Source organism: Nuphar pumila, chromosome 13 (assembly GCF_984573655.1).
Source record: "Nuphar pumila chromosome 13, dmNupPumi1.hap1.1, whole genome shotgun sequence".
Lineage (NCBI taxonomy): Eukaryota > Viridiplantae > Streptophyta > Magnoliopsida > Nymphaeales > Nymphaeaceae > Nuphar > Nuphar pumila.
Genome location: NC_143261.1, coordinates 30671100 through 30692997, shown reverse-complemented (window position 1 = coordinate 30692997; position 21898 = coordinate 30671100). Strand labels below are relative to the sequence as shown.

At 35.9% G+C, this 21898-nt stretch overlaps 1 non-coding gene across 1 annotated transcript; it reads right to left on the bottom strand.

Annotated features, from left to right (window-relative positions):
* Positions 1-479: 479 nt before the first annotated feature.
* On the bottom strand, positions 480-585 carry LOC149818241 (small nucleolar RNA R71). Its single transcript, XR_016427487.1, has one exon. It is a non-coding gene; the product is annotated as a small nucleolar RNA R71 (small nucleolar RNA).
* Between the last annotated feature and the right edge of the window lie 21313 nt (positions 586-21898).

Sequence of the window (21898 nt, the reverse complement as noted above, 5' to 3'; positions counted from 1 at the left end):
CTTTGTGGTTTGCGTGGTTTGGCCGCTTAGTGCGTTAGTTAGGTAGAAAACCCAAATTAGGACGTGTGCTACACCGGTCTACTCCAAGGTGTACGCAATGGCTGACGATCATCAATTAATCTGTCCTTTGAGGGAGTACTTCATGCCAAATACGTATACTCCCGCATCCTGCATCACGAGACCTGATGTAGGAGCGAGCCATTTTGAGATTAAGGCCAGTGTGATTCAAATGTTACCTTTGTTTTATGGCCTTAGCAATGAGGACCCATATCGTCATCTCGATGAATTCTTTGAGATTTGCTCGACTGTGCGAATCAATAACTTTGGAGACGACGCTATGAGGTTGACTTTGTTTTCGTTCTCTCTCAAAGATAAAGCCAAGCACTGGCTAAAATCTCTTGAGACGGTTCGTATTACTACTTGGGAAGGAATGCAGCGCGAATTCCTCAAAAAGTACTTCCCAATTGGTAAAACAAATCAGTTTTGTAAAGCTATAACTAGTTTTTTTCAAATTGAGGAAGAACAATTTCATGAGTCTTGGGAGAGATTGAAAGATCTTCTCCGCAAGTGTCCCCATCACCAGGTGCCTCATTGGCAGTTGGTGCAGTATTTTTATGATGGGCTTACTGAGAAGTACTGTCAAATGGTTGATTCGTCTTGTGGGGTTACTTTTATGCTCAAGAGTGAGGACGCGACGTGGTCTCTATTCGATACCTTGAGTGAAAACACGATGCATCATACTTTGTCTTCACGGCTCGATAGGACTACATCTCTGTCTAGTGGTCCTAGGAAAATAGGGATTTCCGAAGTAGGGTCTGAGTTAGAATTGTGTACCAAGGTTGACCAGTTGACTAGGAAGTTAGATCAATTCCTAGCCAATTCTTCGCGAAGTCCAGTAGGAAGAGTGTGCGAGCTTTGTGCTAGCCCTGCACATTGTGTTTCGGCTTGTCCGGCAGCACCGCTATATCCTGAATTCGTTTAGGAGCAGGTGAATGCTGCCCAAGGTTTCGCTAGACCCATGCCTGATTCGTTTACACCATCATATAACCCAGGTTGGCGAAACCAGTTTATTTCCCCATCCCATCAGCCCTCCCAGACACAGTATAGACACAGTAACCCTTCACAAGGTTACTCGCATCCCATTTTTCCACAGGTTCATCCCCAGTCTAGTCTACCTTCTCTTCAGGAGCCCATTTTAAGTTCATCATTTCAGGAGAAGATGTTAGAGGCCTTTTCTAATATCAAGGCCACTATTTACTCCCATACACAGCCGATAGCCAAGCTAGAGACTCAAATGGGACAGTTAGCTCAGACATTGAGTAGACAAAGCCAGAGGAACCTTCATAGTCAGTCTGTTGTCACATCCAAGGGAGAGGAGTCCATGTCATTTGACTTGCAACCCACTGCTTCACATCCTGTGTAAGTCGAATCTGTTATATCCCTTCAGAGCGGGAAGGCGTATCATTCCATTCAGGAATCGACTCATGAGCCCCATATCACTTCTACTGACAAGTCGATTTTCATGATACCTCAGCAGAAGGGGCAAGGCCCTCAGTTGTTACAGTCATCATATATTCATAAAGCCCCATTTTCTCAGCCTTTAGGATCACCTATTCTTTTCAGTAAGCAAGACGTACAGATGCAGAAGGTGCTTGACCAAGTCAAGCTAGATCCTATTCACCACTTGTCTGAAGTTGCATTCATTGATAGTCGGTCGGTCCTAGACTCTCATTTCCTGACCAGTCTCTCAGATGAGACTAATCTCCGTTCTTCATGTCGAGAGAGTCATGATACTACATTTAGAGGTAGAAGAGATGGAAACACAGTGCGTAGTGTCACAGATGACACTCTTTTCTACATAGAGCCCGATTGAGCCTGACTTCATGTCCATTGATCTCATGGACGATGAAGGATTTTTTCAGAGATCCGTCTGGTTGGGGACGTGAAACTTAGCGCTTTATGGGAGGCAACCCATATCTTGTATATTATTAGATTTGATTAGAATTTATAGATTTTATTTTGTTTTTCCTTTTTCATTTTATTCATGAGTTTTTCATGTCCTTTTTGTTTAATTCATGGTTTTCATGTCATGTCATGTCATGTATACATTGCATTCATTATATTCATAGAACATGCATTTTTAATTCATGTCAAGTTGTTTCTACTCTTTTCCCTCATTTATTTCCTCTCATGTGCATTCACGCAGTTTCATATAAGCATGGGGGAGTGCCACTGGGACAGTGTCATTCAAGCATGGGGGAGGGTGTAGTTTGAATACTTTGAATATTTTTGTCTATGTTCTTGCACATGTTTACACATCTCTCATGAAAAGTAGGTTTTTAAAGAAAGAGTTTGAACTTATATGAATGTTATTTCAAATCTGATGTTTTTAGAGGATTTTTTAAGTCCCACGAAAAAAAAAATTCTGGCATAGATCTAAAAATTATGGTTGTTTATGCAGAATTCGAAGAAATGATGATAGATACATGTTAGAATTTATTTTGAATCACAAATATGAATATGCACAGTTGTATTTTTGAAAAACTAAGCAAATGAACAAAAGCGTAAAAATGAGCTCAAAAGAGAAATAAGAGCATGTGTTAGGTTGTTTGGATAATTCCTCAATCCTTAGTAGATGGAAATTAGATGTAAGTTGAAACTTTTAATTCTAGTTCGAAAAGGAGAGTGGAAAACTTCGTGATCCTAAGTAGTTGAGAACAGATACAAGTTGAAATGTTTGACTCTCATGTTATAAAGGTGAATGAAGGAAGTCACTTTTATGTCTTAGTTGATATCTTTTGGTATGCATTGAAAAAAGTATAGAAAATATTGACATTGCACAAGGCATAAAAGCAGACCACACGCAAGCTATAAGAGAAGAATAAGTGAAAAAAAAGCGTGAAAAGAATAAAAAAAGAGAAAAGAGCTTAAAAAGAAAGAAAAGTTCAGTGCTTAGAAGTGTGATTGAGAAAACCGGTGTAGAAAACATATGAGTGAGAATAAGTAAATAATAATATGTTTTTATTGGATTTTCTAAGAATAAAACATAAATAATTGTGATATTTAGAAAAGTGAAAGAAATTCTTTTCTGTGGTGGTATATAAAAGACTCTAATTATGTTTTGAGTTTGAAATAACAGGAAATATTTGTGAAAATAAAGTCTTTAATTACCTACTACTTGTGAGGATGTGTAATATTATGCATACATGACAAAGATGTTTGTGGGTAGCATCACTGCAAATCCTCACGAGACCTTACTCGTCCACTGGGGTAACCCAGGGGTTGAAAGGGCTTGTTGCATGAGCTAAATGCAACCGTGATTCCTACGAAAGTGAGTTAGGTGATAGTTTTCATTTCATACATTTGTCTAGTTTGCTCGAGGACTAGCAAAACATAAGCATGGGGGTATTTGATCATGCATATATTTCAAGATGAATTAACATTAAAATATGCATGATTTTATGAAAAAATGCTTTTAAAACCCAAGTTTATGCTAGTTTTCATTAAATGAGTTAAAATAATTTCAAAATAGAAAATGTATGAAAAATAGCTTTATTTGTATATTTTAGTACATATTTTAAGGTTTGATATTAACATAGTAGTTTAGTTTTAGTTTTCAATAAAAATACAAATAAAAAAATTAGAGAACAATAGTTTTATATTGTTAATAAAATCATTTTAGTTGTTTGTTTTTTTTAGAAAAGGAAAAAATTAAATATAAATATAAATAGTTAGAGTAGTTTTAATTTTTTTTTTCAAATGAGTTTCTTTGTAAATAGATAAGTTTTGTTTTCAAAATTTTTAACTTTTGAAAATTTCAAAACAAACCGGTTTACACGGTTTGGGTTTTGAAAAATTGAAAATAAAGCAAACCGATTTACACGGTTTGCTATCTTTTGAAAATTAAAAAAAAAACTGAAAAACAAACAGCAACAAATCGGTTCAAACCGGTTTGCTTGCTGTTAAAAACCCAAAAAACGAAAAATCAAGGGCGTCTCCCCCATTCTCGGCTGAAGCCTTGCCTCTTTCCCCTCTTTCCCTCTCTTCCCTCTTTTCTCACCATCCTCCACCATCGCCGGTGGTTTCTTACCTCCTTCGTCCCCTTCTCCCTCTTGCTCTGTTCAATCCAGCCGACGGTGGTGGTGGCTCTTCAGTCCGGCGACGGCGTGGTGGTGGAGGCCGCCATTCTTTTCTAACCCTTCTGTTCACGGTAAGTTTTCTGAATCTTCTTCTTCTTCTTCTTCTGATTCCTCATCTGCATTTTCTTCTTATTTAATTAATTCTGTGTAAAAAAATAAAAACGAGAAAAATAATAGAAAAAAAAAAAACAGTAGATCGCATGATTCTTCCTCTCTTCGATTTTTAGATTTGTTTTTTGCTATTCTGATTTTCCTGTTCCTCATTCTTTTGATTTTCTGTTTATTCATTTGTTGATTTGATTTTTTATTCCGATTCATCCTAATTTTTTTGTTGTTTTGCATTCACTATAGGATTATCTGTTTTGCATTTTTAATTTCCTATTTTCTGTGTTCATTCTGAATTTCCTGTTTGCTTAATCCATGTAATTTTTTTCATGTTTCTACATAGTTCAGTTTAATCATTTTCTGTTTTGTTTTAGAGTCTTTTTCCTGTTTTTTTATGTTGAATCCGTTTTTCATTAGATGTGAGTTTGTTAATTTTCCTGTTTACTATTCATATAATTTTCTTACATGTTGATCTGATTTTCATTTTCTCTAAATTCTTGTTTGTTCTTACATCTCGATTACTAGTTTTTTAAAATTCCTTCATATTTTGGTCTATAATTCATTTCTTGTTTTTACATGTCAATATTTCTTGTTTTCTTTTAATACATTCAATTTGTGTTTAAAGTTGATTTTCCTGTTTTGTTTAATTTTCTAATTCCTGTTTAGCATTTGCATCTTTCTTATTTTTTCATTCCTTGATTTTCGTGTTTCTTCACTATATGAATTCTTGTTGTTCATTCTCTAAATTTTTGTTTGTTCAATATTTATTTTTCCTATTTTTACATGTTGAGTTCTCTGTTTTACATTACAGTTAATCTTAGTTTTTCCTGTGTGTTTATGTACTGAATTTCTTGTCTTTTTCATTCATTGATTCTCTGTTTTGATTTCATGTACTTTCATAAGTAGTTACTTTACTATTAGTTAAGTGATTAGTTCGTTAACTGATAGACATTAGTTAATTGAGTAGTATTAGTTGTGAGTTAAGTAAACTGTTAGTTAATTAAATTTAATTAGAATTCATTTTCATTTGAAATTGTCATTTAGAATTCTTGCCTAATTTCTTTTGTATTTTTAGCATTTAGTCAGTTTAGTATAGTTTTCCTTCTATCTCTGGTATTGCTCGTGTTCGTTTGATTTGTGCAAAATAGCACAGGAGTGGAGCTGAAGTGATTACGTGACACGAGGAAGCACAAGAGTAGAGGATTTTTGCTTTTATTTTTTAGAATTAGGAATTTAATTGGGTTTGTAAATATTGCACTTTACGCCCTCTGCGAAGAGTATTCATTTGTTGTAATAGACAGTTGTTTTTACTTTTTTCAAATATTTTACATTTTAATAATATGGCAATAAAGATTAGTTTAGATTTGTGTGTTTGAATACGAAATATTCATGTTCCTTGAATTCGACCCGGTCTCATCCACTAGTGAGAACCGATTTTTGTTATTTGATGTCTGGTTTTCACATGTTTTACATATAAGAATCTTTTCAAAATTACAACGATTTAAAAGAAGACATCAAGAGATTACTGGAATGAAATGTGTGATAAGTGGGCTGGAGATGCATTTAGAAATCGCTCTGCGATGGCTGCACAAAATCGAGCGAAAATGCCTGAAGCCCATCTACACACAGGTGGATCTAAGACATTTGGGAGCCACCTGAAGAAAATGGTAACTCATCAATATATAATATTAATTTTATAAGTATTGTTGCAAACTTGTGTACTAAATATTTTGTCTTTTAACTTCGCTGAAAGCAGAAAAAGGAGACATTGTACCATATAAGGATGTGTTTGTTGAAACACATAAATGGAAGACCACGGGAGTCTTCGTATCAGAGAAAGCGAGAACGACAATGGTATGTATTTATTCTATTAATAATCATTGCAATATGCAAGTTATCATAATGTTATCATTAATTATTAATGCATACTTTAAACATTATTTTGTAGGAGGCATACTTTTAACACAGACACATACGTTGGAGAAGACAACCCAAATCGGCTAGAAGAACCTCTAGCCAATTTACACGTTTTTCTTGAAAAATAATGGAAATCAATACTCGAACATGCAAACAATGAAACAAACCTAGATCTAACATGCTGGTCTATGCACGGATACTATTCTAAGGTTGAAACAAAAAAAAATAAAGGAAACACACAGAAATAATAAAAGAAAACCAACACACAATTCAGTTTTAGCTAGAAGAGAAGGAAGAAGAAGACCTACCTCTTGGAAGATCCGACGACCGAAGGGATGAAGAAGAGCGGACCGTGGCTTGATCTTGACGTCCTAAACAGTTCAAGAATGCTGGACTTCACCAAAGAACAGAACTTTTGCAGCTGCTACACGTTGGAGATCCACCGAAGATGGAGTATGCGTCGATTCTCGATCAGAGGGTGTAGAAAACCGGATGGAGGTAGGGTCAGCTCACCTTGTTGGTGTGTTTCGCACTCCCACACAAGGTTAGTAGTCTCCACCTCTGCTACACATGCAAAAACACAGCAAAATGGTGAAAACACAACAAGGAAAAAGAAAGAAATGAAGAGAAAACACAAGGGAGATCGAAATATGCTTGGAACCCAAGCATAAACCGGTCTTCAATGGCCAAAACGTGGGAGAATGGACGGGAAGGAGCTGCTGGAGTTAGAAGCACTGCAGGGGGCGTCCAAACAAAGCCAAAGACGCCTAGGGTTCTTCAAAAAAAACTATTTATAATTTTGACATTTTTCAGAAAGGGGGTTAAAAAATAAAATTTTGCTAGGCGCCACTTTCTGGGGGGTTTTCTGCAAAACTTTTTAAATTGGATATGGATAGGCGTGTGGGTTGGGTTTTGGGCTTTTTAAGGGTTGATCCAAAGTCCAAATAACCGAATTGGGTCGGATATGGATCCGATCTACCTCGAAATTCGTGCCCAAACACTGAAATAGCCATAACTCTCTCATTTTAACTCCAATTTTTCTGAAATTCGAACCATAACCCCTTACTATCAAAATACATCTAAACAAGGGTTTAAAACTTTAAACTTGTTACAAGATGCATGAAAAACTTATTAACATGATGTGTATTTCATGCATCATCAAATACCCCCATGCTTGAATGTTTGTTAGTCCCTTAACAAACCCTAATTATGCTATGCAACGAAGACAAGAAATGCTAAGCATGAATGCATAATACTAACTCACTTTCGTAAAAATCACGGTTGCATTTAGCATATGCAACAAGCCCTTTAAACCCCTAGCTTACACTAGTGGACGAGTAAGGTCGCGTGAGGGTTTGCAGAGATGCCACCCACAAACATCAATGAAATGCGAGGATGATTTTTCAAAAATATTAGGCTCTTAAGAATGCAGTTGGAACAAATATTTCATGTAATTGACATTCTCAAAAAAAGTTTAAAAATCTCATGCCACCACAGTAAAAATTCTTTTCCTTCACTTTTCTAATATTGTAGCTAGTTCATGATTTTTCTCAGAAAGTCAAGTATTCTCATGTTTTACTCATTTATTCTCACTTGTATATTTTCTGCACAGTAATACACATATATGACTAAGCAATGAAATTTTTTTCATTCAGCACATTATCTTTTTCTTTCATTTTAACTCCTTTTTTCAACTTTTGTTCTCTTGAGCATTCTTCTCATATGAGCACTATTTCGAATAGTTAGTTTTCGTGACCCGTGTAGCGAACTTTGGGTCAGTGACTCCCAGGTTGGCCAACCTTAGGGCACTAGATACAAAGTATCCCTCAGACTTAATTGCTCGAGTCACTAGACCTTCTATTCTAATAGTTTACGTATAGTCTTCCTCTCGTCATGTGCAATGTCTCTATCTCTTAGGCTTTCTATGCAGTCCATGTAACAAGCTTTCGAACCGGTGGCTCCCAAACCAGCTAGCTTTGGGGCACCAAGTGTAAAACACCCTTCAGATTCTACTTACTCGAACTACAAAGGCCACAGATATCGACTAGACAAGAAGATGATCTCCTTCGTTATCCTTTTCGTCGAAAGACTCAAACACTTCATCTCGTGTCTGAGTTCCACTACTAGGATTCACGAAGACATCAACAACTAAACGTAGCTCTATTCTTTTAACTCATTTTTCTAAAACATCTTTCCATTGCTTATTTCTTTCACAAAACACACTGTGCATACTTATACTAAAGTGATTCAAAATTTTCTAACAATCAAATACTATATTTTCTTTGAATTTTCTCATGAATAACTACTCTATTTGACTCAGTTCAGGAGAAAAAATATTTTCATGGGGCTTTAAAAATTTATAAACTATTAGATTATGCCAAAAACAATCATATATGCTACAACTTGTTCTCAAATGCCTACTTTAATTACCAGTCATAAAAAAAATTTTGAAATTTTTGTGCATCTAAACCACCCCCCCATGCTTGAATGACACTGTCTCTAGTGGCATACAAAATATATAACAATATCATGCACATACACTAAAAGACCATAAGAATATGGGAGAAAGGATAGATACAACTTGATCTGCTCTGAGCTTCTGAAGTTGAATTATTTTGTAGGAGGCATATGAGCAACAGATGGTAGAGCGATATGGCGATGACGCTACTCAACATCCATCATTTGATCCTGTAGCATGAGTGACTGCAGCAGGTGAACCCAAAAAAGGTCGTGTGTTCGAGTTTGAGAGTAATCTGAACACTTCACCAGTTATTGCTTCTTCCAGTTACGGCTCACAGGCTACTTTCGCCGACATAAGCTCCAAGCAGCAACCTATTCTTTCCGGTGATGATGTACGCTAGATCATTAAGGACACAATGAATGACTACTTCCATGACACCGCCGCCCCCTTTCTTCGAGATGAGATCACCAGTATTGTGCTGAATAGAGGATCTTCGATTGCAGGTCCCTCTCAGGTATAATCACATATTCAGTTTTTTGACTGCCTTAGCACACATATGAGCATGATAGAATCACATATATAACTTTTTGCCTGCCTTAGAGCACATATGAGCATGATAGAATCACATATAGAGTTTTTTTATTTCCTTAGAGCACATATGAGCATGCTATAATCACATATAGAGTTTTTTTATTGCCTTAGAGCACATATGAGCATGCTATAATCACATATAAAGTTTTTTGCCTGCCTTAGAGCACATATGAGCATGCTATAATCACATATTCAGTTTTTTGACTGCCTAAGAACACATATGAGCATGATAGAATCACATATAAAGTTTTTTTGACTGCCTTAGAACACATATGAGCATGCTATAATCACATATTCAGTTTTTTGACTGCCTAAGAACATATATGAGCATGTTATAATCACATATTTGGTTTTTTGACTACCTTAAAACACATATGAGCATGCCAAAATCACATATAGAGTTTTTTTACTGCCTTAGAACATATATCATTTATGATAAAATCACATATAAATTTTTTTGCTTTGCCTGCCTTAGAGCACATATAAGCATGCTATAATCACATATTCAATTTTTTGACTGCCTTAGCACACATACGAGCATGATCGAATCACATATATAGCTTTTTGCTTGCTTTAAAGCACATCTAAGCATGGTAGAATCACATATAGAGTTTTTCTAGTTGCCTTAGAACACATATGAACATGCTATAATCACATATTCAATTTTTTGACTGCCTTAGCACACATATAAGCATGATAGAATCACATATATAACTTTTTGCCTGCCTTGGAGCATATATGAGCATGATAGAATTACATATAGAGTTTTTTTATTGCCTTAGAACACACATGAGCACATGATAGAATCACATATAGTGTGTAATTTATTTTATTATATTTTGTTTATCAATACTAACTGTTCTTTTCTTGTGTAGGCTGCTAGCGATAATCAGCGTAGTGGAGCTGAAGGGACAGAAAAAGGCAATGAACAAGAAGACGCACAAAATCTTGGCAATGATTAGAGAACTGTGTTGAAGAAGTTCTATTTTTTTATGTTTCCTAATTATAATTGTTGAATTGTAAATAATTAAACTTGTTAATTTTAAGGTGGAACAATTAATTGTTGTAGATTCCTTTTATATAGAATTTTTTATTGTAGTTTGTTTTTTATTTATAGGAAATATAAATTGTACAGGAAATATAAATTGTACCATTCTCGGTATTTAATTTTCAAATAAATTTTTTTTTTTTGCGACAGATTAGCGACGGAAACATCCGTCGGTATGTATATATATCTAGCGACGTCTTAGCGATGGACGTAAATCCGTCGCCAAGCCGAGGTCGTCGTTTAGTACCGATGGATTGGCGACGGAATAAAGCACTCGTTAGTCTATCGCAATTAGCGACGGACCTGGTGACGGATTTATTCCGTCGCCAGTTAGCGTCGAAAAATTCATGACGTAAGCATATCGTCGCCTCGTCATCTCTAATCCGTCGCTACGCCTGTTAGCGACGGAATAGCGACGAAATGTGGTTGTCGCTAATCTACAGCTTTGTTGTGGTGTCCTACGCTGCCAACGGATCACCCTTTGACGATGCACCATCTGTTGTAACAGGAGCTCCCTTTGACGACGCACCATTTACTGTCGTCTGTTGTCGTCGAAGCACCCTTTGCCATCGTCTGCTGTCGCCGGAGCACCCTTTGTCGTCGTCCTGAGTCCAAGTTCTCACCTTGGTTTTTAGCTTGTGTTACAACATATTGTTGCCTTCTCGTTCATGCCTTGTGTTACAAAACATTCCCGGGTTCGCTCCTACCTTGTGGAGATAACTATAAATCGATCGACTGGTTCCATCATTGGTGGTCATCATAGGGGCATTTGTCGGCCATCGCTTTTTACAGTCTTCTCTTCTTCTTCATTTTTGTTAGGCAGTATGGAAAAAAGCGATGACACATAAACATTTCAAGAAGTGCCATTAAGGCATCGTAAGTACCTTTCTATGTCATCATGCTATTGTTGAAGGACGTATGTCGTCGTGAGTGCCATTAAGGCGTTTTGTTATTGTAGGTGGATGTGTTTTCGATGGTTGAAAAATTAAAGATATTTGTAGGGTTGTGGGACCTATTGACAAGAATACTTGTTTACAGAAGCAAGGAAGGGCCTCTACCCGATCTGGTATCATCTATTCACTCAGTATATGCAATGTAACACAAATTGCAGTTATAGTAACATAATACCGATTTGTGAGATATTGTATTTATTAATATCGATTTGTAAGCTATTATGCTGAATTTTCGTATCGATTTGTAATATATTATGCGATATGTATATCGATTTGTAAGATATTATGTGTTTTGTAGTGTTGATTTGTAAGCCATTATGTTGAATTGTCGTATCGATTTGAAATATATTATGTGATATGTATATCGATTTGTAAGATATTATGTATTTTTTAGTATCGATTTGTAAGATATTTGCAGTATGATTTAAAAATATGCGTGCGGAAATACATTGTTGCACGCCTGCAGTGGCGATTTGCGTATTCAAATCGCTGCTAATTTTAGCAATTTCTATTGAAATAGCTTCACAGCGTCGTACATATAATTAAATCGCTCTCACGTGAATCGCTATCGTCAACACATATACGTTAAATCATTTTTTTCATTGGCATGGTAAATAACAACTCGATGCACAGTATAAGCAAATACTATGATTCATTCAATCGTTTCTTTGACTTGCTTAACTAACCTGTATCCGTTGTTATATGCATCTTGAGTAAATCATAGTAAATGTATATGTTGGCTAACGCAAATTGATATCTTGCTTATGACATTGGTGAGCTTATCATCTGGTTGCAGTGAAGATGATGTATCTCAATCAGTGGAAAGTTATGGAAAAGTGAACATATGTACTAATGACGCACCTGAAGAAGTGAACATGTGCATTAATAATGCACATGATAAGAAGGGTGCAGGCATTGGATTCACTCTTGACTTGAATCTTCCAGCAGAAGGAATGCAATTCGATAATGAGGTAAACGATCATGACAATACACTTGATAAAGGTGCAAGCACTGGGAATGTACATGATAGTACACTTGACTCTGTTCCCGTAGAAGAAATACAGTTTAATAATGAGGAAGTTGCATATAAATTTTATATTGATTATGCCTTAAAACTTGGCTTCTGTGTTAGAAGGTATTCTTGGTCAAAAAATGCACAGGGTGTCGGGGTGAGAAAGACATATGTTTGTTCTAAGAAAGGTTGAAAGAAGTCAAGTGGAAATCCAACAAGGAGCAAGTCAGATTCAAGATGTGGTTGTCCAACGAGAATGGTGTTAAGAAGACTTCCGAATGAAAAATATGTAGTTCGTACTTTAATCAGTGATCATAACCATGAATTAGCAGCTTCACATATGTGTCCTATGTTAAGGTCACATTATAAAGTAACTGAAGCGTATGCTACAATTGCTAAAATAGCTGATAGCGCCAGCATTACACCAAGGAAGACATACAATTTGTGCACGCACATAGATGGTGGTCACAAGAATGTTCCATTCACACCTATGGATCTAAGAAACCACTTGAGAAGGAAGATGACAGATAACATGAAGAAAGGAGAAATATATTCTTTGGTTGATTACTTACAGAAAAAATCAAGCAATGACCCTAGTTTCTTTAGTGCAATGCAACTGGATGAAGATGGATATGTTATGAATATGTTTTGGGCATATTCAAAGTCAAGAGTAGATTATGAATGCTTCAATGATATGCTTATTTTTATGCGACAATGAAGATTAATACTGAACAGTAGCTATTTGCACAGTTTATCGGAGTAAACAATCACTCACAGAGTTGCATATTAGGCGACATTTTTTTTATGACCAGACCAAAGAAAGCTTTGAGTGGTTGTTCAGAGTATTTACACAAGCAATGAATGGGAAGCACCATGAAGTTGTACTTACAGATGATGATCACGCAATTGCGACTGCAGTGTCTCATGTATGGTCAGATGCACATCATCGCGTATGTTTGTGGTATATCTTTCAAAATACAGCAAAGAACATAGGACACATATTTAATCAAAAGACAGGGTTTGATAAAAAGTTTATAAGGTGTGTACTTGAGAGCGTAGACAAGGTCACCTTTATGTCTGATTGGGAGGAAATAATTCAGATGTATGACCTTGAAGACTGTGTGGTTAGAAAATTTATATGCAGACAAAAGGAAGTGGGCATTTACATATGGAAGACAATACTTTTGTGAAGGTATGAAAAGCATACAAAGAGCTGAATCTATGCATGCCACACTGAAGAAAACCTTGTATTCTTGTTTAACAATGTTTCGCTTTATGGAACAATATGAATTATTTATAGACGGTCTTAGACAAAATGAGCTTGAACATGATGTGAAATGCTTCAACACACACCCTGTAACTTTGGGCATGAAAATATTGATGGGACCTGCAAATCTGTATACACTAACTGTATTTGAATGAATTAAAAAGGAGGTTATAAAGGTCATGAACTGCAACATAGAAGAATGTATGCAAACTGAGAATATGCACGAATACCATATTGTATGGGAGAGCAAAGAGCATCCGAAAAGGCAATAAATACATATTACGTACAATATTGACAACGGAACAATTGAATGTACGTGCAAAACATATGAATTCAAAGGTATTTTATGTCATCATGCATTAAAGGCACTTAATCAAGAGAAGATACAAGAAATACATGAGTCATATTTAATGTGAAGATGGATGAGACAAGCAAAGACTGAAATGATGGATACAGATAATGTCAGTCCATCTGGTGTTGATGAGAAGTGACATATAGTCTCCTGTTACCAACAACTATGTAGGGCACTGATGCATGTTGCAGATTTGGTATTGAAAAGTGAAGAAGCCTATATATGCATGAGAAAAGTGTCAAGGAACTTACTTGAAAATGTGCAGTTAATTCACCATCAGTCCGCTGCAACTCATGAAGAGCATTCTAAGAAAATGGAAGCGAATAGCGAAGGTGAAAATCATGCTTCTTCTGACCCGCATGAGAAGTTGTGCCGAACCATAAACATCATCTTCAACAAATCAGGAGTCAATGTTGTATATTATGATGAAAATATTCACCTAGTGAAGAGTATTAAAATAAAACTTGTCGCTGATCGCAGTCGTCGGAGGATAAAGGATGCATTAAAATTGGTTGGTAAAAAAAGGTCTAAGAAATAACCAACCCTAAGCAAAAGCAGCAAAGTTTTTTGTATGAACAGGTATGTAATACATTATTATATTGCTTCCCAAGTATTTTGCATTATGTGTAGCTTATCAATATCTAACTTGTATAATTTCCAACATGCAGCAATATCCTACAGACGTGCACTCTAACATTGTGGCATTTAATCCTCCCGACTAGTTTTAGTGGAACGAAGGCATCAGTTTTACAAGTCTTTTGGTATATAATCAATATTGGGAGGATGTTTGCATTTCTTGTTAAACTCAATATAGTGTCTTATATTATTCTATTTCATGACATGCTCAGTTCAATTCAAATGCGAGCAATGAAACACAGGAATCACGTGTGAATTCTTCAGCTATGTAATTGTATTTGATTATCTTTCCTGCATGTTCGATTGTTGTAATATGTATCCTTCACATGTATAAATCGTAAAAGCAAATCGCGATAGGACAAAACTGTTAATCTATGGAGATGATAGAAAAGGATATGAATGCTTTGAACCTCACCGAGGACATGGCATTGGATAGAAATGATTGGAGGAGAAGGATTCATGTGAAAGACCCAGAATGATTTTCTTTGTTGGTTCATATCGCCGACCCCAATTGTTTTGGGATGAAGACGTAGTTGTTGTTGTTGTTGTAAGTCGATTTGTATTTATCAAGTTACCTAGATTTATAGTTTATCAATAAACATCATCACGATTTATTTTTTCTTCCTCTTTTTCATCTTTTATCAGTGATTGTGTAAATCGCTATACAATTTTTTTTCGCTTTATGTCCGTGGTTGTACAAATCGTTACAGTGAAATCAATTTGCAACTATTACTTAAACTGGTATAAAGTTGTAAATGATTTGTAGTTTACCAATAAACATCGTTTCGATTTATTTTTCCTTCTTTTTTTTTCGTCTTTTATCAGTCATTGTGTAAATCGCTATATAACATATCATTGACATAGACAAAGCCCATAAAAGCAAATCACGATAGGACAAATCTTTTTCGCTTTATGTCTATGGTTGTACAAATCGTTACAGTAAAATTGATTTGCAATTGTTATTAAACCGGTATCAAGTTATAAATCGATTTGCAGTTTACCAATAAACATCGTGTCGATTCATTTTTCCTTTCGCTTTTTCATCTTTTATCAGTCATTATGTAAATCGCTATATAACATATTATTGATATAGACAAATTCCGTAATAGCAAATTGCGATAGGACAAAAGTGTTTCAGCCTTTTATCAATGTTTGTGCAAATCATTTCAGTCTTTTATCAGTCATTATGTAAATCACGATGGTACAAATCATTTCAAACATAAGAAGAAGAATAAAGAAGTAGGATAAGAAAAAAGAACGACATAAGAAAAAGAAGAAGAAGAGGTGCACGTGCATAAAACCCTAATCTATGTAAAACCCTAATATAGATCAGTGTAAAACCCGGTTCTATGTAAAACCCTACCCGACCCATTCTCTAGGTCTAAAACCCTAATCCATTTAACATCTCTTTCTCTTTTCTGCGGCAGCGCAACTTCTTTTTCTTCAATCCCTTTTTTCTACACTGCCTTTGTGACGCCCCAGAATTCCCAACTTGGAAAATCCTTAAGATATTTAAGGTTAATTTTTTTTTTTTGAAATGCATTGCGCAAAGCAGAAAAATTAGAAAGGGAAAACAAGTGGAAAACTCTGGGCGAATCACAGAGAGAAGCAACAAGAATATGAAACATCTTATTTATCATATTTTATAAAATGGTACATCTTTTCTCTTTATAAAAACACTGTTAAGATCTTTGACATTCTAGAAGTGTGGGTTCAGTCATCCGCTGCGCATCAAGCTCCATCGCACCACGAGAAGTAAGACACTTGTGTCCCCATAAAACGGGGTCAGTACTCTTGCGAGCTGGTGAGAAATCAACCACGATAATCCATTTACACAAATAATTAAAGTAGCAGGACAAGTGAACATATATGTGCGTCGTGGTGAAACAGTTGGCATATTTGAAAATGATTAATCAAGTGCAACAAATGAGAGGCAGGTAAAGATAACTCCAAGAAATAAGCAACAATGCCAAGTACCAACATATTTACATAGATGCATCAATCATTAAGCAAAAGAATAAGAAATTGCAACTCTAGTATCATACTCAAAACCAAGCTTTAAAAGTCACTTAGCATGATTACAAACATTTTTGTTTAATGGGAACAACGAATAATTCAATGTAGGTATATATATACATCCAGGGTAAGACATCTCTAGAATCATATCACACAAGTTATGGAAGTATGTGAGACACCACATTACTGATATTAGTGAGCTCATCTCATAAGGTGGGTCTATCGCCCACGTTAACTCGATAAGGAGTTCTATCAACCACAAATCTCTATGACACAGGTACTCAAAATCGTCGGCATATCTAACACGTAATCAACCTTCGTGCCACATGTCATTATCCCATGTTATTTGCAAATCGAGAATTATCATAAATGCACAACCAAAAGTCATGCGTGTTGAGAACTGTGCAAGTGACAAGTAGCATGAACACTTATTGTGAAACAAAATGCCCGGTTTATTGATCCCATGGTTCTAGGTAAACCCAATCAAGTGCGAAAAATACTAAGCAAGTGAATTTCTTGCTTTTCTTTAATTCGTAACATTGCATATGCTTTTTTAATTTGCTTCGTGTACCTCGCCAACCACATAATTGCCAACTATGTTGCGCGTAAGTGACATAAGTGAAATGTCATCACTAGGGTGGAATATATACATATATATTCATACCACGGCGACAAGGAAAATTATTTCCTAAATGGCGATATGTCAAAAGTCATCATGCTTTTGAGATGTGCAACTAACCCAAACGGCTATTGAGGCCACGATACGTGAAAACCGCAAAATAGCGAGGATGGGGCGTGACAACATGCTGCCCCCAACTGCTAGAGCAACAACACCACTGATAGTTGCACCATGGCCACGCACTGGCCTCGAAACCGCAACACACATACTCAGGCCGCCGACCAGAATGTGTAGCCACATGACCCATCGCGGCTCGGGAGCGACACCTTCCGAGAAACCCATGTAGGGTACTGCTCACATGCGGGTCTAGCAATCCGCTGGTCTGGACGGAGGTCCAGACCCACTCCATTAGACCAGGTGGTCTTCAGAAAACCGACAGCAAGTCTGGACATTCGGTCCAGACTTGCTCGCGCACTGGTGTCCACAACGCACCACCTGAACTGGGCTCGGTTTAGGTGCTGCAATGCCTAGCTCAGGCCTGGTACAGACCTGAGCCCTTGCTCGAGCACTGGTCTGGACTGGGATGTCCAGCCGAGCAGAGGTGCAAGCCGCACCACGCGAAAGAGAGGCAGGGCGCTATAGGGCAGCCTGCCACAAGGTGCCAGCGTCTGCTACAAGGGTGCCACCCGAATGCATGTCCAGCGCTTGGTACTGAACATGGAACATCCAAGACACCTCCCCCCCCTGCCTGAGCCCTAATCTCAGACTGGGGTTGCACCCAGTCCAGTCTGAACCACCCTCGGTTCAGACTGAGATACGCTGAAAGAGAGGCATTGAGTTCGGGCTAGGTGCTAGCCCGAACCGACACATGAGTTCGTAGAAGGGAAAGAGGGCAGAATGGCTGCCAACCCTTCCACCATGTGGGGTGGCTGCAAACCGAGCAGACCACACCCACGCTGCCAAACCCTCAATGGGAAAAAGAAGAACAAGAAACCCCAAAACGCAGCATTGAGAGAGAAAGAAAAATGAAAAGAAAATGAACATGCAACATGTGCGAAAATATCTAATCCACCGGAAAACCCCTTGCATGCCATGGATGCAAGGTGGTTCGGCTTCATGGTCTAGTCACATGCTATACCTTCAAAAGACACCATACAAATGAAAGAAAATTTCCAGATTTACATTTTAATCCCCGAAAACCTTCATGCATATCACCAAAATGCATAATAGGATTTTGGTTTCATGCCTTTAAAGAAAAAAGGTACTAACATATATATATATATATATATATATATATATATATATATATATATATATATATATATATATATATATATATATATATATTTGGAAGAAAATCAAAGACATGCAACAAACCCACATGTTACACTCATATGCAAAGCCTCAAAACAAAAACATATATTTTAAAAGAAAATGCAAATGAGCTAATGGAAGAAGGAGGAAATCTCACCTCCGAAGGCTTTCAAAACATCAAAGAAGGCCTCCTCTTGCTTGGGCATGTAGGGTAGAGTCCACGTAGTACCCAACCCTACACACTAGCAAGGAGGAGTAGGGGAGATCGACAATGGAGATGGAGGAAGAGCCCCATGGTTTGGGGGAAAGAGGAGAGAGCAAGAGAGGAGAGAGAGAAAGGAGCCAAAATCGCCCAGCCTTCTCTCTCCTCCTTTTCTCAAAGGTATAAATACTTTAGGGTTTCTAATGGGTGGTTAGGATTGACTTAGAGGAGATGGAGGGCTGGAGTGATTCACGCCCCTCCATAGCCGCCCACTCCACTATTTGTTTTCTTGTTTTCAAAAAGATTTCCAAAAATGCCATTAATTAAGGTTTGCAAAAGCCATTAAGACTTGGGAAATTTACAAGGGGAGCTGCTATCATCGCAAAATTTTACTTTTGCAAGTCAAACTGACCTTTGAAATTTTTTTTGAAAATAACTCACCTCCATTTTAAAATGCAGGATAATTCCGCAGAGTGGGACTCGCCTGTCGGTACGAGGTTCAACCGTTCCTGGCGCCTTTACCAGGAGTGATTGAACCAAGGATCAAAAGTGTGCTTAGCTTTGCTCAACTTGTCTAAATCGTGTTTTATTTCCTAAATGCACAAAGAATCAGGCATGTGCTATGAATTTTATGAAAATGCAGATTTAAAAACATGATGTTTGCTATTGAGATTTGAAATACTTGGAAAATTCTTGGAAAAGATGTCACTTGGAAAATCGTGAATCATGGTGAAAGAATATTTTTGGGGAAAATGAAAATCGATTTCTGAAGAATCCAAGAGTTTAATGAAAATGGATTTTTGAGGAATTTCAAGTAACTTTGGAAAACTTGATTTTTCTAAATTTAAACTTTGAAATTGAATATATAACTTGAAAAATCAAATTTTGAACTTTGAAAAATACTTGAAATATCATTTGAAAGCTCAGAAATTTGAGAAAATCATTTTCTAAGAAAACTTAGAAAAAATTGAGAAAATTGATTTCTTTGAATTGAAATTGGAATTTGCAAATGAATGAAGTGAATGAATATGGATTTGAAAGATATTTCTTTAAGGAATTGAGAAAATCCTTTTGAGTTTTGAAAAATGCAGTGCATTTTGAAGTTAGCCTAAGAGTATAGGCTGAATGTGGCTAATACGAAAATCACAAATCTGGGTCTCATTCGTATTCTGACTATGACCATAAATACGAATTCCACCGAGTTTGTCAACTCCCTAAGATCTCGTGCACGTGTCATTCGTGTAGACCATAGTGGATTTGTAGAAATATGCATATGAATGACAAGCATAACAGTTATATATCAAAGTTCAAACTATATGCAATGCAAATCCTAATCTAAGCAGGAATTGAAATTCTTATCCCAAATTTAACCATAATTTACATCACTAATTGAATTTAAATAACTGAAAATAAAGTCTTCAATATCTCTGCAAAACTAGAAAACTTGTTAGTGAAGAAATGTTGGCTTTTCTAGATTTATCCAGTAATATCTGGAAATTACTGGATTTTGCTAGATATAAGCCTTTTTTCATGATTCCCTGAGATAAACATAATGAAATGTGAAATAAAATTGAAGAAATATGAAAATGGGATTTGAAAATTCAAAATTGGGGTCAAAATGACCAAAATACCCCTGATAGCAAGACTATGGCCTTGAAACCAGGGTTTTTCAGAAAGATATTTTGTAAAATGAGGTTTTGAAATTTAAATAAAAATAAATCAAACATAAGATGATGTGGTATGATTGGAAATAAGAAAATGAAAGTTAGGAATTTCAAAAATGATGTCAAATGACCAAAATGCCCCCAATAGCAAGACTATGGCCTTGAAATCAGGGTTTTTTTAAATAAATTTTGGTGAGAACTTGGGATTTAGGATTTAAATGAAATCAAATAAATATAAAATCGATCATGAAGCATCCTAACATGATTATAAACATGAAAAAACCCTAAAAACATGAACTTATACACAAAAATTCAGAAATATCATGAAAATCATGATTTTGGCAGTGTTTCGGGATCTTGCGGGCACTCTATTTTGCAATTTAATCCATTCAAGCATCAAATGGGTTCCAAAATTCATAAAAATTGGCACATGCACATTTTATCACTTTAAAATTAGTTTAAAATCATAAAAATATATTTTTGACATTATTCCAATTCGAAAATTGTATTAAAACCCTAAAATGTGCTATTTTTACCCATGGTCATGTACCAGTTTCAGAGCCAGACCCTAATTAGGGGTAAATTCACCATATAAATTTCTGAAAATTTACAGAAATAAATTAGAAAAAAAAACACAGAATCACCTTTTTACAGATTGGAGAAATCATCTTCGGTTAGGGAGATATCATTCTGGCAATCTGGACTTACATTTAACAAATATAAAATTGATTAAAACAGGTATTTCCAGTTAAAAATACAAGGAAAAATAGCAGACTTCACCAAAAATTTCTGAGATTTCAGCAGTGAATAGTAGACAGATACATAATGAACTTCCCTTTTTATAAATCATGAATCGAATCTACGGTTAAGGATCTATGATCAACACAAGTTGAATTATGGTTTTAGTAAATCATAACGAGTTTCAAAACATGGATCCGATTTTCTGACAGAGGAAAAATAACAAACAGTGATAAAAAATGATTAAACTTTTACAATAAATATCTGACATTAACACAAATCCACTGCACTTCACGGATCTTGAATCGGATATCGGATGAAAGAAATAATGCATCTACAAGTAATGCTTTAATTTGAACAATGATTTTAATCAACATAAATCTCGATTTGAGTTTATATTTTATTAGTAAGGTTCCAGAATCTCAAAACGTCTGATTTTTTTACAAGAGCTTTCTGACACATCTGTGAATCACATATAAAAAAATCCAAAATTTATAATGAATATTTCAATACGAACTAGCATGCTTTCCACAGATCTAGGATCAAAACATATGAAAATCTAATAAAACCCTAAAAAGACATGATTAATAATGAAAAACAATAAAAAATATATAAACAGTAAAACAAAATTGATTTTAATGTTGAAACACATGAAAAAAACATTAATATGACAGAAAAATAAAAAAATACAGGGAATCCATGGTTGAAATTAATTTTACCTTTGAAAGAATGAATTTAGCCCATTTAACGGGTAAATCGCATCTTTCGTCGGTTAAGAACGTAGAAAACATACCTCTAAATGATTCTAACAGATTATAATCCTAGAAAACACCTTCAAACTGATGTAGATCATCTTCTTGGGTC